General features: G+C 44.4%; 1 long non-coding RNA gene and 1 other non-coding gene across 2 annotated transcripts; both read right to left on the bottom strand.

The window, feature by feature from the left end:
- Nucleotides 1–1675: 1675 nt before the first annotated feature.
- Nucleotides 1676–18157, bottom strand: LOC146170877 (uncharacterized). The gene is made up of 4 exons (XR_014703081.1): nucleotides 18084–18157; nucleotides 14986–15075; nucleotides 10767–10863; nucleotides 1676–1711 (listed from the first exon to the last, which is right to left on the bottom strand). It is a non-coding gene; the product is annotated as an uncharacterized LOC146170877 (long non-coding RNA).
- On the bottom strand, nucleotides 2169–2241 carry TRNAS-AGA (transfer RNA serine (anticodon AGA)). Its single transcript has one exon. It is a non-coding gene; the product is annotated as a tRNA-Ser (tRNA).
- Nucleotides 18158–18838: the final 681 nt, after the last annotated feature.

The raw sequence follows: 18838 nt of genomic DNA, 5'->3' as shown, positions 1-18838 counted from the left end.
AGGTGAACGTACAGCCTAGGTGAACGTACAGCCTAGGAGAACGTACAGCCTAGGAGAATGTACAGCCTAGGAGAACGTACAGCCTAGGTGAGCATACACCCAACGTGGCCGTACAGCCTACGTGAAGTGTACGACATGCATGACTGCGTAATCCCATCACAAAACTAAACACGTATATATGCAGAGCTGTATGTTAAGAGCTGCCACTGGTCTGTGGGCCAGATGTTTCATGTCCTATTTTCTTCTGCTCCTTGAGGTCTGCTGCATGCCAAAATTTAATCAGTTTATCACCACCTGATTTGCCCGTCCCCTTCGCAGGTTGAATTGGGAAGTTGCGCTTTCTTGTCATTTATTTGACATCGTCGATCAAGTGCAAACCTTAATATGTAGCAGGAGTGTAGTGTCACACAATTTATGTTTGGAGACTCTTCAGTCTGCGTTAATATTCTTGTATTTGCATCAATATGTTTTGAAAATATGTATCGTAGTACTGTTGCATGACAGGTGTGTAAAAAATTAGAGCAGTGCAGAATCTGCATTGGAGTAATATGAAAGCACGGATGCTGCTGTTTGCTTAATTCACTTCTTGTTTACCCATTTTAGTCTTTGGTACTTTCAAATTGCGTGCCAACACCCTCCTATGCACCTTTCCAGCTCTACTTCCGGTTGCGTGTCACATCCTTGACGTCACCCTAATTGATGATTTGACTATTTTAGTCTTTGGTACTTTCAAATTGCACGCCCAATCCCTTCCTATGCCCTTTTTTTGGCTCAACTTCAGGTAGCGTGGCGTCAGCTTGACTGGTTTAATTAACATGTATTTGATACATCTCGGCCGCACCCTAATTGACTGACTTAACTATATTTTAGTATTTGATACATTCAAATGTGGCGCCAAGCCATTGGATCACGGTAGACAAGCGGAGTTATGAACAGCGTTTAACGATCTGGGGGTGGCACAGTGGTAAAGCGCTTGGCTGGGGATCCAAGGGATGGAGGTTAGATTCCCGGTGGAGACAATTTTTTTTTGAGGAGGAGTCGCACACCTCTTAAGCCTTGCTAGGCAATGCTGGCAGAGCTTGGCGAGGAGGCTGCACAGCTGGCCTTGGCTGTGACGTCACACGCATGCGCAGAACTAGGCTATGTGAAGCCACACGAAGCTGCAGTCTGATACGCGTAGACAAGCTTTCGCTTCAAAAGGTACGACATGCAAAAACCTGTGCGTGGTTACCGACCCGCACACAGCGTGAGGATTGTTTGAGACTCAGGACTCAAAAGATGCAAAACAGCAGTGTGATCTTAGAGGACGAGAGACATTGACATAGGAATGCTACCATGCTATAGTGATACTCTGCATGGTTGCAAGGCTCCTACACCACTCATGTTTGTGTTGCGCATAATACTAATATCCCAGCTTTAGGCCTTGTGCAAGGGCTTAATCAGTGTTTGCTGCAGTTGTGACAAAATGTTTTGCAGAAATGATGCCCTTCATGAGATATGCCTCGTGTGTAAAGAATGCATGCTTGGAAAAGACACATGTGGTCACCTGGATTGGCTTTATTCATGCCATGTCTCAGCATGGCTGACACACTGCGGTCACAAAACATCTGCTTTCGGTCCACCAGGTTGGAGCTTGTATATAGGTTCCCTTGTTCTGCTGCTCTTGACCTGTTAGGTTCGGGCTTGGATACAGGTTTTCACTGTGCGACGTCTTCAAAATGCAAAAAAAGCAAGACTATATCCCAGATCCAAAAATTCAGCTCATGTCGTTCCAAACATTTTGGGAAAGGGACAAGTAGGTGCTATACTATTATTTGACAACAATTCAATTCAAAAAGTTTCGATTCTGAACTACAGAAATCTGAGGAACTGACACGAGCATACAGACTGTTCAGCATCAGACCCCCACAAAATTTAATACCTCAGTCGAACAGATATTTCAAGGGCCTTCGAACCATATCCTATCGATCAATCAGATAAATGAAGGGGAAATGAGGGTATTCGTTATAATACATGAAGAAAAGAAGCCAACAGTCGGCGAGGCCAAGGAAAGCACTGGGGATTGTACTTTGTTTTTTTTTTTTCAATTTTTGCTTCGGTAATCACACAAATTAGTAATGTAATCTGTTTAGGGGAAAGATAAACACAAAGTAGAAGGAAAAACAATGTGCCGATGGTGGGGACCGAACCCACGACCTTCGAATATCTCGTCCGGTGCTCTTCCAACTGAGCTACATCGGCCGCTGTTCCACCTGCTACTTACTTACGTATTAATGTTGTCTCTATACGAACCTTGAGAGTGTTAACCAGCGCCGCCCTCAACCATAGCGGTGGACGTGGAATGTCCTGTGTTACCGCCAGCGTCACATAGATTGTGATCAAGAGCGAGGGCGAAAGCTGTGCTAGAACCCTCTTATGCTACCTATGGCTTCGAGACTTCCAGAACCGAGACCCCCATAGGCGACAAGCAGATAAATGAAGGGGAAATGAGGGTACTCATCATAATACATGAAGAAAAAAGCCAACAGTTCGGCGAGGCCAAGGAAAGCACTGGGGATTGTACTTTGTGGGTTTGGTCCCCACCATCGTCACATTGTTTTTCCTTCGACTTTGTGTTTATCTTTCCCCTAAACAGATTACATTACTAATTTGTGTAATTACCAAAGTAAAAAAAAAAGACGAGTACCCTCATCTCCACGTCCACGTCCACCGCTATGGTTGAGGGTGGCGCTGGTGAACACTCTCAAGGTTCATATCGAGACATTAATACCCAAGAAAGTAGCAGGTGGAACAGCGGCCGATGTAGCTCAGTTGAAAGAGCACCGGACGCGATATTCGGAGGTCGTGGGTTCGGTCCCCACTATCGGCACGTTGTTTTTCCTTCTACTTTGCGTTTATCTTTCCCCTAAATAGATTACATTACTAATTTGTGGGGTTACCAAAGTAAAAATTAAAAAAAAACACACAAAGTACAATCCCCAGTGTTTTCTTTGGCCTCGCCGACTGTTGGCTTCTTTTCTTCACCTATCGATCAATGACATTTGTACACCGCTTCATGAAAAGCTACAAAGTCAAGAGAGCAGTGCAAAACTGGAGATTTAAACGGCCTTCGAGAAGTAGAAGTGTGCACTCTTGGATATGGCTCAGCATACACGGCTAAAGAATAAAACCAAACCTGAAAGATTATGCAATCCTACATATACGATCATATGAAGATGCACCTCGACTCAACCTTCTGCCTCTGCTCCAGAGTGAAGGAAACAGCTGTTCCTCTACTCAAGGCTTGGTTAGAATTCATGACGGCCTCCGAGCGTTCCTTCCAACAAAGTCTTCTTGAGAAATACCATGTGGAAAGAATGCATGGAGACCTTGACTGAAACCTTTACTCCCAGCGATCCTCGAGGCATTTTTTTAGAAATGAAGCTTTACTTTGATCGCTCCTCGAGTGCAGGAGAAAACTAAAGTTTTCTCACCAATTTCAAAGTGGCAATGACACTAATATAGGGCCACTTCGACCTCCACTTGCAAACATGAGGCATTGTAGCGTTCACACGCTGTGCGGACTTCATTCTACTGCATACAAAGCCTTTCATTAAAGCGTATACAATAAGATTCACAGACCCACTCTTTGAAGCATTGGCTCTGTGGGAACCTCAATCTGACTCGAAAATACTGAAACATTGTTTCAAGTACGACCAAGACAAGTCTCCCGAAGTCCATGCAGCTAACGATGAGTATGGATAGCTGTTGTCAGGTGCAGCTTTTAATGCTGTAGTTGATCACCGCGTTATACTGCTGGGGTATAGGCATATTTCAAGTTGTCACCGGATGCCTCAGCAACATTTCAGAGCGTGCCGAGTGCCAAATTGCAGTAAGCATTTCACGGCTAACAGCAAACAAAGCAGGTGCAGGGGTTTCTATGAACCACTGTGAACAGTGGTGCAATTGTAGGGAATGGCATATTGTAAATAGGAAGAGGGAGGTACCGGAGGTGCAGTTGTGCCATGGAACACCTGTGCTGCACACATCGATGGCTTGCTGATTGCCTCGGTGCATAATGTCTTTAGACGCACGGTGCTGTGGGGAGGGGAGGTCAATTCTGTCTTCAGAGTGGCTCAGGGATATTCGCAGTTAAGTACATTTACAATTACAGCTCCTAGCTTGCTTGGAAACAAGCGGCATTTGATTCTGGAAAGCCAAATTTCTTGGCTGGAGTGCATGCGCTGCAATATGCTTCTTTGCACCTTACATGTGCTCAACGCTCACCTCCGAGCACTTAGAGTGCAAACACGCAACTAGGTCACTAGATTTCACAGCAATTCTAGCACTTCTCAATGCCTAAATCCTGTTCTACACAAGCTTTATGTCAATGACAGAAAATGTTGCCAGACGTGAATTATTTTCAGCCATTTTTCACAGCTGCCTTGTTCATGCAGTTTGCAAAACATATTTTTGTTCTGTTGTGGCCAAAGAAAGACACAAACGCAGGCAGCCAGGAACGTGAGTTTTATTCACGAATGCCTTTGCTTATATAGCCCTTGTCTTGCGCATGCGCCTAAACTGACATCTGATATTGCGCAGAACAAGGGCTATATAGGCCGAGGCGTTGTTGAATAAAACTCACTTCCATTTCCAGCTGCCTGCGTTCGTGCCTTTCATCGGCCACAACAGAGCAGTTTTACTAGGCTGGGACTTTTTTTATGCAATAAAGCAACTCAGGCTATGAGTAGTGAAGTGCTCCAGAAATTCCAATCACCTGGGGTTCTTTAATGTGCACTGATGTTGCATAGCAAACGGGTGCCTTACTTTTCGTCGCCATCAAAAAGCGGCTGCCGCAACCTATTAAGCTGCGACTCTTAAGGCAGCTTGCTGATGTTGTTCAGAAGGACTTGACATTAGAAAAAGACCAGGTTACACGTAGCGGCAAGTACTTTCCAGGCCAAATTTTGGCCTTTGTCTTGTCCCTGTAAGCCATGTGTGCTGCCTAGAGTGGAGGGATATTTCTAGAGGATACGAAGTGATAAGAAGTGCTGAAAAGCATTCAAGAATCTCAACTGAACCTTGACTAGAGAAGACTGTTTTCTTCACTTTATAGAGCTGAGGTAGTGTCAAGTCGAGACATGTTTGTGAATTCGACTCCAAGGGCAAAATTTGAATTAACAGCTATTCCACAGGCATAACAGACTCATGCCCTAATGTCAAGTCCTCTGAACATTCAGAAGCAACCTCAATATTCACAGGCTAACAGAACACGTTTCCCAGGATGCATGAAAAGGCAGCTGTGAAAAACAGCTGAAAACACTTTAATGTCAGGAAATCTCACTGCCGCTGTGATACAGTTCATGTAGAACATGACATATGCATTGAGAAATGTGAAATTTAGTGACCAAATTTGTTTATTAAGGTTTGGTTTGAAGTTGCTGCTACACTTGCTCTTCGACTTTGCAGGGCTCAGGGGCAAGGGAAGAAAACATGCATGCTGCTTTGCAACGTATGCACCCAAACAAACAAATTGAACTCCCTGATTGGTTTACAAACAAAGCTGGGAGCCACAATGGTCACTGTGCTTGAAAAGCCATGCCTTCTGCCTACCGTGAATGTGTCTCCACAAAACTAGTGAACCAGCCACTTAGACAGCACCGCGAGTCTGAAGGCGTCTGTACTACCCTGATATGACAACTAAGCCATTGATGCCTCTAGCACAAATGTTCACATTGTTCCAAAGGCTCAACTGCGCTGATAGTGCGCCCCCAGCTTCCTTTATGCGCATGTGCTAAGACCAAAAATGGGAAGACTGCCCAAAAGGGGGGGGGGGGCTGCCACTTTCAGGCAGTGTCCGATGAGTCCTAATCTAAACATCCTGAGCATACATACATGCAGCAGCAAGCGTGCAATACATGTCTAAAGGTGTACGCCAAGATATCTACAGGCCGCCATCGAGTGTTCTCGCTATGTCTCCATAGCTAAAGCAAAACTGATCTGCGTGCCCACCACCAGTTTTCTCTCAGCACCATCGGAGTGCTGTAAGTCTTTAATGCAAAACCATTACTAGCCCTTTTATACATAATGTCGTCTGCGACCGTTGTTGGCTGTGATGGTTCTGAAAGAAGAGCAATCACGCCATTGTTGTGCATAGAGCAGCTTGGTAAGATGAGGCATGCGGCTGAGCTCAATACAGGAGGATCATATGGCGTGACGTTTGGAAAAACCCTTTAACGTGAAGTGCACCGAGCAGCTGCCCTTAGCTCAGATCGAAAGCGAAGCCAGCAAAGCATCTATATCTACTGTGGCTGCATTAGCTGTGCACCGCTGCCTACAAGAAACGCAGTCTGTGTGTGCGGCCAGCCACACCTACTCTCGCTCAGCTAAAGTCTGCTTTGATTGATTTCCTGCTTAGCCAATAATGCCAATGGTGCTAGTGGGGCCTCTGATGGAGATGCTGGCAATTAAGACGTAGCTGCTGATTCCGCAGTGCCGGTTTTGAAAGAGCCATTCTTTGCAGGCGAAGCCCCTCATCGGAACATTTAGGGCAGTGATCGTGCAATCAGAAAGTTCGGTCAAAAATCTGGTTTTCTGGAAAATCAAAGGGTTGGAAGGTATGTACGCAACATGCCTTTCCCCACAAGTGTGTCCCTGTCTCCGGAAGTCACCATTCAGAACAAACTTGCTCTCAGTCCTAAAAGGTGTATCATAGCTCTGCATTAAGTAGGTTCTGAAACATTGCTCCCATATAGTGACAATTTGAAATGTGCAGCACCACAGAAGTATGTGATGATCAATTACAGCATTGCAGTTTGTGATAGGCCATGGTTATGCATACTAGGTGACAAAAGCTGGGATGTCAGGAGGGTAGCCAAAGCTATATCCACGAAACAATATGCCATAAGTTCTGGGTTGAACAGGGTTGACCTGGGCTGTCACTCAGCCAATGCTTCACAAAACAGATCTGTGCATACTCACTGCATCCACTTTTGTGAAAAGCTGGATAAACTCGCAGAACAAAGCACAAATAGCGAGCAAATGATATAATGTCCCGTGTTTACAAGTTGAGTGCCAGTCGGTGAGCCCTCAAGGTCACCTAACTGCCAACAAATGAAAAGCAGGCATTGAGGGCTGCGTGGAGTTGAAGTTCAAGTGGCAGTATTTTTTGTGAAGTGCCAATTTCCTGTCACGATACTCAATCTCACAAGCTGTACGCTGTCCTGCAAATGGCACAGGAGCCCTGGCCCATGCAGGATCATAATAATAGGTAATTGTGCTCCTACGTGTCTCTTGCTCCTTGAACTGACCAGGGTGAAAATGGGGGCACAATTATCTACAAAGGCTCTTTGCAAAACTCAAGAGTATCAGCTATCCTGCATAGCACAATTCCTGTGGGAAAATATTTTTGCAGGTCCTGAGTGCACAGTCACGTCACACATGGATGACGTAGCCTTTACGACACATATATGTATCTCCTAGATTTTATTTTTAACAGATGCGTACTGCTCAGTCAAGACGAGATGCGCGGGAATGTAGTGAGCACTGATTCTGTGTGTTTGCAATTTTTTGCTTTCGTTCTGTTTCTTTCGATAGTTTAGTGTACAGCTTGTATGGGTATGCAAAGCAACGCGGGGACTCTGGAGTTGAGTCGGCTTTTTCGCATCATGTCACCGGGATGGTGCGTTTGCTCTCCGCAGTGTAATGAATATGTGCAAGAGTACTTGCCGTATGTGGGGCTGCATACATTCAGTACCAGAGCTTAAGTTATTTGCGAACACGCCCATACACATGCAGTTTTGTAGTGGCGCAAAAAATTATTCTGTCAAGACAGAGTATCTTCTGAACGGTGCATAAACATTGATGTTTGGATTAAGCCATGAAATAGTATACAAGATGTTTCACATAAGGTTTGGTTTATGGAGTTTAATGCCCCAAAGTGATTCAGGCTTGTATCACATAGCGGGCTTAACTTAAGGTACAAAACCTGCCCCAGTGCACGGGCACAGAAGCAGCCAAATCTTCAGTGCTCCCTCCACTGCCACTCAGGCTATCGCAGCGCACACCTCACTGCTACGGAAAAAAAGGCGCAAGCGTGCATACTGCTCTGTGCTTTGCCAAGGGCAGCTCCAGGCGGTCACTCGTTTGAAACAGCGCCACCTGCGCTGGCCAGCCCCCCCCCCCCCCCTCGCCCCCATTTTTTTATCCTCTCCGCACTGCTAAGTAAAAAAGAAGGAAGAAGCATACATGCTGCTGTGCGCTTAGCTCGGAGAACAGCTAGACCCCCTCCCACTACCTCCACTACCCCTTCCCACCCACCCACAATTTATTGAGCGGCCCGGGCAGCTTGAAGCAGTCACTCGTTTTACAGCACTTTGACAGCCAACCTCCCAGTACCCTTTCGTCCTTCCCGCATAGACGAGAAAGACCTTGCAGCCCTTTTCTCACTCACTCCCAGTGGAATGAAAAAGGAAAAAAAAACCGCCACGCAGGATATGCAGGAATAATACTGACACGTCACTTTTGTGTCAACAAGGTATGAGTTGCTTTGGCCTGAGCAGAAGATAGGGAGCACTAAAGATTTGACTGCTTCTGTGGACAGTGTGTAAGAACACTGGGCTCAATCGGCCACCTTTGTACCTTAAGTTAAACCCGTTACATGAAACAACTATAGTGCTAAAAAATTGTTTGTTCAATAACTAAGCCACATCTTGTATAAATTCACAGCTTAATTTCAAACATCAACATTTATGTGCTCTTAGAAGATGCTCTCAGTCTTGACAGCTATTTCTTTTCGCCACTACAAAACTGCAAGTGTGTGGTGTGCATGTGTGCAAATAGCTCATGCACTATAAATATGTTCGCAGCCCCACATAGGGTCAGTACCCTTGCACATTTTCATTACAATGAGGAAAACAAACGCACGATCCCACTGCGAAGAAGCAGACTCATGACTCAGTTCTTGTGTCGCTCGAATATCAGCAACCCGGCCAAACCACCAGAAGAAAAAGAACAAAAGCTAAGCAAAAACTGCGAACACACAGAATCAGTGCTCACTCCACATTCCCCCGCATCGTGCCTTTTGACTGAGCAGCGCTTTTCTCTCAAGAAAAAAAAAAAGAATACAAACTCCACGAGTAATGTGTAGGTGACATATAGTAGGCTATCTCAATGAAGTATTATGTGATTGTGCACTGAGGACCTGCAAAAATATTCTCCCAATCCCCGTTGCGGCAGAAGTTGGGTGCAATGCTAAATATTTCTGTATTAAGTCTCATGTTATGCACGAATCTTGGGAGGAGCATGCCTTCTCTATTGAAAACCAGAAGGGAAGGGAGGGGGGTTATGAATGGTACCTGTAAGGTTAAGGTGCTCTTAAGCGCTTAATCCCTTTAATAGAGAGAGCAAACCAAGGCAGAGTGGAGCAGGTAATGGATGTGGTCGTCACAAGAGATGTCTCCCGGCAGCACCCTATTTCTGCCCCCAAAACAGGTGTTGTCGCCACAGTGAAGGGGTTTTCGCTGAGGAGAGAAGCACTGCAGAAGTATTCTGCCAGAACAACCCCATACCGCCATTTACATTTGCTGAAACTTGTGAGTTCTCCCTCCTCACTCACAAATCATGAGGATGTGCTTTGGTCTACTCTCCATGGAAGGGGTATGGTGTCGGTTACCTTTAAGCCTCAAAACAATGCTTTTCACAAACACGCACATATTTCAAGGTGGAAGCAAGGCCACCTGTTTCTTGCCACATTTATTATCATCAGCAGCTCCATTTCAATGAGGACAGAAGCCAGCAACACTTTCCTCAGTACTTTGTAGTACCTCCGCCGCCAATACAGCTAGCCGAGAAGTAATAACTGCTTGACATGATTCCACATGCACAAATTACATCAGCTTAACACTTAAAAGTACAGATAACACTGAATTTTCCCATCCAATTAAACGCTCAACCACTTCCTTCTCAGTTGCTGCAGTGCTACTGGCATCCCGGTACATGGCATCCCAGCCATGGCGGTATGGTGAAAATCTGCAACCAGTATGCACTCAAGAACTCTGATCACATGTGGCCGGCCTGCCACTACTCAGAATACTGTCAATCATTTTCAAATGAAAGATGGTAGTACTTACGTGAAAGCAGTGCAATGTCAAGACTACTGAAACCTATATCGACTGCATTGCCACTACTGTACTCTGCTAATTTAACTTGCAGTCAGAGGAATATAACTAGCCCAACAACTGCAGCAACCACAGTGAAGGTGCATGAGCCTTCACTTCAAGGTGTACTATCCTCACATCTTATAAAATCAGCTGGTAATGACATTTGTTTCAAAACTTCTGGCGTTTCCTACCTTAAAAAGAAACTTGCATTTTCTGTAAAATAGCATTTTAGTGAATAGAATGCAGAAATGTATAACACAGCTTATCCTCAATGTCCTTTTATTACCCTAAAGCTGAACATGAGCTATGAGAGACATCATAAAAGAGGGCTTCTGGGCTAATTTCCAGAGCCCTCCCTCTTCCACAAAAAGTTCTTTAAACTGTGCACTGGCACTGCCCAACATGTAGGCAAATTTGAATTTTGCCTGTATCAACAGGCCCCAGGCACCATTCCATTCTATATTCTCAGGCTCAGCAGCCAAATGACATAGCCAGTAAGCAACGGCAGCAATCAAAGAAAACACCGAAGAAACCTGAACCTCAAAATAAACATAAGGAGCCACAAATGCAATAGTAGGTTAGGCAGATAAGAAACTACACATGCTGAAAAATGTCCTCAGCACTTACATCAATGTCCTACTTGCCCATCATAGCACTGTGCGATTCTGGCAAAGGATATTGTAGAGCTTGAAAAAGCCATTGCTTTGAAGCCACATGGAGCTTGCTGTAAGGTAAAAAGTACCATGAACCAACAAATTAAAGCGTAATATAGTGCAAGACCTACATGCAGAGGTTTTGCGAGCAAGAAATAAAGGCATAGAATAGGAACACCACAATACTTTTTTTTTTCTTGAAATGATGCGTGGCATGCTGGTATATGTCACTGTATGAATTCGCCTCTGCCTGCTAAGTAATCCTAGATTAATATTTTTTTGGATTCAAACTTTCACTTTAGGATTCAATTCGTTCAAGGGCGACTGCCTATAAAGCCAGAGAAGAAACATTGTTGACATCACCCGAGACATACCAACACTGAAATAAATCCTTTCACTCCATCTCGTCGCCAGCCTGGCAAAAGAACAGGTCAGGCATCACAGTGCCCCTAGTTACAAATAAAGCATTTACTTGATTTTAACTGCAAGTACATTTTAACATCAACCTATCCATAATTCACTAATGCCCACTAGGCCCAAGATCAGGCAAGCTCTCCCTTTACGCTTTATATAGAGTGAGCCTCTTAATTTGTAGTGCAGGGCCTTAATACATGCCTTTAACTACAATACTACTTTTCTAAGAGATGTGGAACTTCATTAGAATTCATTTTATGACCTAAGTAGCAGAAATTGTATTTTATCTTGAAACAAGCAGCCCAAAAAAACAAGGCTGTGAAAGGAGACAAGACAGGCGCTAACTTGCAACATATAAAGGAGTCAAGCAACAATGCAAACCACTCAATCACTTATAAGCAGAAAGCAAAACATGAGTCACTAAAATTTAAGAGCACTTCCCTAATCTAGATATCCCAACTCACTGCATGTTAACGCGATGGACGGTTCACTAGCACATTCATTACCTAGTCGTGAAATGCCTTCAGCTTCAATGATTTTCCAGCTGATTTGAAATGGATGACAGCCAGAATGTGCGCCGCAGAAAGAAACTGAAAGCAACCAGTGCATTCTTTACAATGCACAGCCAAGTTGGTACCTCTACCTATATCTACATAAATGGAACCGTTCGGATATTTTAGTGATTGATGTTTTCCTGTCTGCTTATCAGTGACTGAGCAGTTTGCAGCGTTGCTTGGCTTTATATATTTCATGTTTGCATCAATAAAATTTAGTTGCGAGTTATTGCCTGCTTGCCTCCTTTCACATACTTGTTTTTTCGTGCTGCTACTTTCAAGATGACGCCTTACCAACTCAAGCAAATTGCCATCCTTCTCAAAGTACGTTAGTCAAAGAAATTTACTTCATTTGGTACTGACCAACACACATGACCAGGTTTGATGCAACTTAAAGGCAATCAAAGAGAGCATCATCATAAAGCATGAAAGTTGGCTCAGAAATGCCAGTGTAGCTTGCACAGACATGAATTTCTGTGGTAAACAAAACACTGGGCTGCTGCAAGGGTGGTACAGCAGAAGCAGAGGGTGCTCCGACAGTAAGAGGAAATATGGCATTGAATCTTGCTATACACGGAGACATGTTGTGGGCTATGCAGCCAAGGTACGAAAGGAAAGGAGACAAGTTTTAGTCTCTTTGCCGAGGAGAGTGGTTTGCTCACTATTTGGGCTAGGCATGTGCAGGCTTGAAGTGAAGGGAGAAAGTTGGAGAGTTAATGCAAGGTCACTAGCGCTGAAGTAACCCACTCTACATGGCAAGGGAAGAGAGGTATGTTGCCTTCACTTTCTTGCCTAGCTTCAGCTGCACAGCCAGACGTTTAATCCTGAGTATAGTGATGTGCTACCGTGTAGAATTGAACACTGAAAGTAGCACAGGAGTACAGCACCATTGTTCTATCCATGATAAACAGGTAATACAGGTAAAGAGCACGCTGCGCTCTAAGGTTGCTGACGGCGTATTTACTTATCTTACATATAAAAAAAAGTTAGTGACCCATAAATATGATACTTCTGCTATTATGACAACTCCACAGCTATGTAAATTGCATGAAGAAAATGAACCTATGGATAGCTTGCACTGACGACTCACTAGGCACCCACTGGTGAACCAAAAGTAGAGCAAAAATCTGTCTAATTTGCATTCACCATCTTCATCATGAAGGCATTGCAGACACTAAGCACAGTTCACCATCATAGCACTTATGATATCATCCAAGCCATCTATAAAAGCTACCCAGATTATCACATGAACATTTCAGTAGAGATATGACTTTCCAAGGGTCATATTATGACACTGACGAAATTCTCATGGAAAAAAAAATTATGACCAAATCAGCACCTTTCTCGGAGTTCAGTGCATGGGCGTGAGATATGCTTTTACACTTCTTTTCGTCAACTGCTACTGTTTCAGGAAAAGGGGTCATCAAACTACGTAACCTGAGTAGAGTTGCAAACAATGAAATTTAGGAGTGTGGTGAGGGGCAGACTTTGTGGCATTGTGAAGGTACTCTACTAATGCTAACAGTAGGCAGCCTTGATTTGATCATGGGGTTCAACATGCGAAAGAAACTTTGACTTCGAGGCTTAGCCATTGTAGATAGCTCTGGATAATTTCGACCATCTACGCTCCTTTAATGTGCACTGACACTATAAAGCACATGGACACCTAGCATTTTTCCACCATCGAAATGCAACCACCCCAGCTAAGACCGAGCCCGCGTCACCCAGCTCACTAGTCAAATGTCCTAAACGCTGAAGCTGCCACAGTAGGGTGTAGGCAGCCTTGAGACAGGGTTACATTTGCAGGCATGTTTTGTACAAGTCAAGCTTATATAAGCTAGGTATGGCCAAGCTGTGGCTCATGAGTAGCATGAGGCTCCTTGCAAAGTCCAGGTGCAGTTCACGACTGCTTGGCACCTGTCCACCTCTCACCATTCACAGTATTCCTGCATCTACAGCCAGCTGCTTTTTTTTAGGAAAGAACAAAACAAAAATACAGCCAGCTTCTCTGTTCTTTCCCCTTTAAGTTCCAAACCACCTTTTGTTTAGTATTCTTTTGAACAATGAAACAATGTGCCGCCCTATGGACACACATCTAACAGAGCTGCTCACGACTGTAAACATGCTCATTCGAGAACTTCAATCTGCTTGCTTTACAAATAGGTCAGTAGAGGCATATTAACAGTCGTGGCATGAGTTCTTTACTCTGACCACTTTCTTTGTTAAATAAAAAAAAGTCATTATCATCATTTACTTTGCTCTTTGTTAAATTGTGCCTTTTTAGTCGAGAGTTCTCATTAAAGGTATGGCATCTGTTGCTGTAGGCCCATAGTTAACGAGCTGTCTGACATATGCCCGTACTGTACTCGCTTGCTCATACATGGAGCTGAGCCTTAGCAACCTTCGTGGTGATGCAAAGAGATGTTTGCCCATGCTAACATCTTGGCATTTCCACAATGGCGCAGATCAGTGTCTCTACTCCCACTTGTGTTGTGAGCATTCCTGTCCCTAGCACATATTGAAACCAAAAGCGATGGCAGCAGGCAATGTGACATATGCCAGCAGAGAGATGTTCACTTGCTTTTCCTCCACACATAGTGAATTACAATCCCAGAACTTAAGTGGATTGCCCGCTCCACAACAGAGCACCTGCAACCAGCACAGATTGTGTCCCGACTGTGTTTGGAACTCATGCTAGCGCAAGTAGGTAGTGCCCATAGACTGACAGAGGAATTGCTAGTCATTCTGTGCGCTAGCCTGTGCTTCGTGTACACATGCCGTCTATTTTAAACCTGTAATAGGTCTGCATTTCTCCTGCTACTTCTTAGAATGGTGTTGACCTCAACAGTTTATGCCATTCTTTCAGATAGTCGAGTGCGGGCAAGCACGGTAAGATTTCTTTGGCACTATTCTCAAATAAAACAAAGGCTCAGGTCTCTGTTTTCACTGTTTCAGAGTTGAGGAATAGCTTCGTGTTCACAAATAGCACACAAAGATTGTTTCTGCACGTAGTTTCCCAGTCGCACTCTGAGCTGAGGTCTTTAAAAAAGATTATTGCAGAATACTGCTGCTCTCAGACTTGCTGTCCTCAAAAGTGAGCACTAGTTCATGGCAGCAATTTGCATTCGTAGCAGCGGCAAGTACCAATAGTCCATTATTGCAGAGGGCACAGCCAGCGCAGCAGAGACAATCTACTGGAAATGGTAGGTGCAGCTGAACACATACTCAAGTAAATTTCCAGCCGGTCCTGTTGATTTCGGCAGAGCAATCCAGACTGCTCCATGGAGCGATCTTGGCTCAGCAATCGCTCCTCATCTGCATCTGGAAGATGAAACCTGTGTTCCGGATCTGCATTTGGAATACAGTTGGTCCAAAATGAGCAGAAAAGAATGTTCTGTAAGTGACCACAGTCTGTTATTGGAATTCACCATTAACAGAGTTTTACTATCTACCACCTCGATCTGCTCATAATTTAAGTAGCATTGTAAAAGTCTGTAATCCTGCAGGGACCTCCGATCTCACACAAAGGATTCAGTGACGTAGCAGGCACAACACACATCAAGAGGTGCCAGACAGTTTAACTTGTAAGAAATGTTATGCTAACTCTTCGTTACTTGCTAGCAGAGCAAACAGTATGTCCGTCATCAAACCTTCTTTTAAACCCTACTTCATGGCAATGGAAAAAGGCATTTCGAATCCACTTGAGGTCTAACTTAGTACAGTAGCGATGAACAAGCCCCTGAGCCTGCCATGTGCCAAGGCGTAAATGCGCTTCACTGTATTGCATGAGTGAACAACCGGAAGGCTGGAAGCTTGAACAATCTGTTTCCAGAAAATGGTGACGTTGTTTGGGCAGTTAGGTTGGAATAATTAGCAAGCACTCTGCCCGTACCTTCATCTACTGGATTTCCTCTCAAAGGTATGTATGCACAGCAAACAATGTCTGCAACTTAATCCAGGAGTAAAATCACAGCATCTTCTGAGGACTTCGATCATAACATTGAGTTTTTGATCATTCCAGTCACCTCAACATCAAATCCAAGACATATGTGGCAGCTTATGGAACATTCGCACATACAAAACACCCCGAGAAATGCAAGCCAGTCAGTCTAAAGGCAGCCTATCATCCTCATATTGTTCATAGGCTTCCTAGTGCCACCAAGTTTGCTTCCCTACCACCCTCTGAACATGCAATGTTCCACCCCAACTCGGGTTACACACAAGCAGGGCACCAAGAAAGGTAAAAGTTCATCCCTAGCTCCCACTACGTCAACTCGGAAGAATGTGCAGAGTCGAACCAGATATGTAAATTTTCACAAGAAAATTCAGTCAAGTGCCATCTTTCCATCTTTCAACTTTACTTGCTCTCTAGCAGATCTAGCTGGGATTGATTTTGCACTCAAAGCTCAAGTTATGTTTCAACAACTTCAACATATTTATCAGGACTGCAGTGCAACTGCCTCTATTATCCAACCATTTTTTTTTTTTTTTGCTGAAGTTGACATGGTGAGTGAGCAGTCTAGTTATACAATAATTTTTTCCAGTTTTAACAGCCAATTAGAGAAATAATTTTTGTGAGCTTTCCTTTTTAAAGCTGCTTTGCTGACAAGTTCCTGCCTGCAAGCCAGTGAAGAAAATGTGGGATTACAGCTATCTGCACACTTCCATTAAATGATCTCAACACTGACATTATGATCAAGTGATATCTAGGAAGATATTGGCACCAGCGCAGCAAGCAGTCTTCTGCTTATGCATCATGACGGGCCAATGCTATCGAACTGCCAAACTTTTTGTCATGTCAAAACATGCTCACCCGATCAATTATGAATTGTGAAAGGCTACGCACTCAAAAGTGGAAACACATCCATTCAAAAAGTAAAAAGAAGCAAATTGCAGAATGTAACGTGACTGTTCAAACCATGTATGGAAGTGCATGCGGCCACCAAACGATTCATAAATGTGGTAGCCATTCATGAGCTAGATCCAGACACACCACCACTTGTTGCGACTAAAGGAAGAAGATAACGAAAATGCACGGGCCTCCTACTGGCTCTGTAGCTGAGCCACCTCCACTGCCTCGTGCGGACAGAAGAGAAAATAAAGAAAAACGTGGGAGAGAGAGGCACGTCGCGACAGCCGTCGTCCACCACTGAAACGGTAGTAGGTACAAAGACTGCCTACAACTGATAGAAATCAAGTAGCAGGCTAGCCCCCCGCCGCAAGCTGCGGTGACCTACCAATCCCAGCACCGTAGGGCCAGGAGCAGAACCCTCCGAAACCACTTCCTTATCAACATCTACAGTTGTTTCTACAAAACATGCATAAATTTAAACAAAAACACCACACTGGAATGATACCTTGAGCAAAGGCTTGTTTTGCTTGGAATCCTGCATGCACTCCTCAATTTAAAACCTACATGAATTTCATACACTGAGTACCAAAAAACCTGCACACATTTTGATTCACATTTCATATCAGGGAACATGTCGATGGGGCATCTCAGCACAATTAGTTCAGATTTTTTTACTTCATTTGTAGATAATTATACAAGAAAATCAATACTATTGGTACTGTTGAATGCTCAATTAACTTTACACCTTACTGCTATTTTTGGACTGAAGGCCTGAGTTTGGTGTCTGTCATTTATATGCACTTTGTAGTTTTTGTGGATTACTTCAGTCAAAACAAATTATGCAAAAGAAAATGTGAAGCCAATACAGGAGAAAAAATTCAAAATAGCTAAAAAACTTTTTTTTTTACCTTCTACTTGCACCCAAGGCTCGACAATGGTGCTTTAAGTACGATTACAGCTGAATCAAACTGCCGTCGCGTGTTCGCCGGCTCCTTATCCCATAATCCGCAATATTTATAGAACATTTGAATAATGAGCTAGCTCTGTCGCAACGCAGGTAGGTTTTGCCGCTTATTCAGTCCGTGTAAATTCAATGCACAAGCGCCGGAGCTTCAACTGCAGCACAACGTAAGGACCGGGTCGAGGCACTTACGAAGTTGCCCATACTAAATTCTTGCCGAAGGCTGAATCGCAGTACGGCAACGGCATCATGCACCCCGCAACGAGCTTACGAATGATGATTTGTACGGCATATTCTACTCCAATCGTGCAGCCCATGACACTGTCTCTTTTCCAAGACACTGCAAACGCATTAACCCCCCCCCCCCCTTACTTTGTCAAAACCAAACAACCGTTTGTTATGAACGCGTCTTGTTGTTTACGAACTAACAAACTAGCATTGTGTTGGCATGCATGACCAGTTCTGCGCTGTTTTCAGAAGAATGTGCAGGACAGAAGGAAATTTACTTACATCTGAGATGCCAAACGTGTCCCGGGTGGTGACCGCCCTCCAATAGTCCCGCCGTCAGCGTAGTGTTTCCAGTGAAAGCGCACACAGGAAGACGCACTATCTGTTAGGCACGCCGGCACACTTTTTGCACAGGTTTACACAGAACCTGACGACGCTTCTGCACATCGCACGAGCTATTTTGCTGCGCTCTGTGCCTCGCAAATCTCGAGAGCATGACGCCGCCAGCAGCACAAAAGAAAGCGCGACGCCGCGACGCCGCCACCAATGGCTATGACTAGCACTACAGCTTCGGCTGCTTCGGCTGGTTTCGACTTGTTTCGGTTTCGGAAGTTGTCGACTTCAATGGCTTTGCTATTCGCCTAACAGCGGCAAGCACGATGTCAAGTGTCTACGCGCTAACGCTACATGTTTTTTGTGTATGCGCGCCTGTAGTTTGCGCATTCAGAAATGTGGCGGTGCTAGCGAAAGCTAGCGGTGGCGGAAAAGACCACCGTGAGTTTCGCTTCTTTTTTTGCGATGCTGGAAAAACTATGTGTGCTTGACATGTACGTCGGGCTGACAGATAAGAAATGCTTTGCGGTGGTTCAGCAAATCGGAGCTTTGGCCCAATGCATCGCCAAGTTCCTTGCGAAAATTCCTGATCATAGACAGCGACAGTGGCCATTGTTTTAGTTGTGCGTTTATATTGGAAGATCAAGTGATTTGTTTGGAAACAGACGCCGAATCCTGCTCGCACACTGTTCCACTGGTCACCC

Source organism: Amblyomma maculatum, unplaced genomic scaffold (genome assembly GCF_055883805.1).
Source record: "Amblyomma maculatum isolate TAMU_Amacu unplaced genomic scaffold, ASM5588380v1 scaffold_29, whole genome shotgun sequence".
Classification (NCBI taxonomy): Eukaryota; Metazoa; Arthropoda; class Arachnida; order Ixodida; family Ixodidae; genus Amblyomma; species Amblyomma maculatum.
The sequence above is the reverse complement of the archived record's forward strand: the minus strand, read 5'-3'. Positions and strand labels throughout refer to the sequence as shown.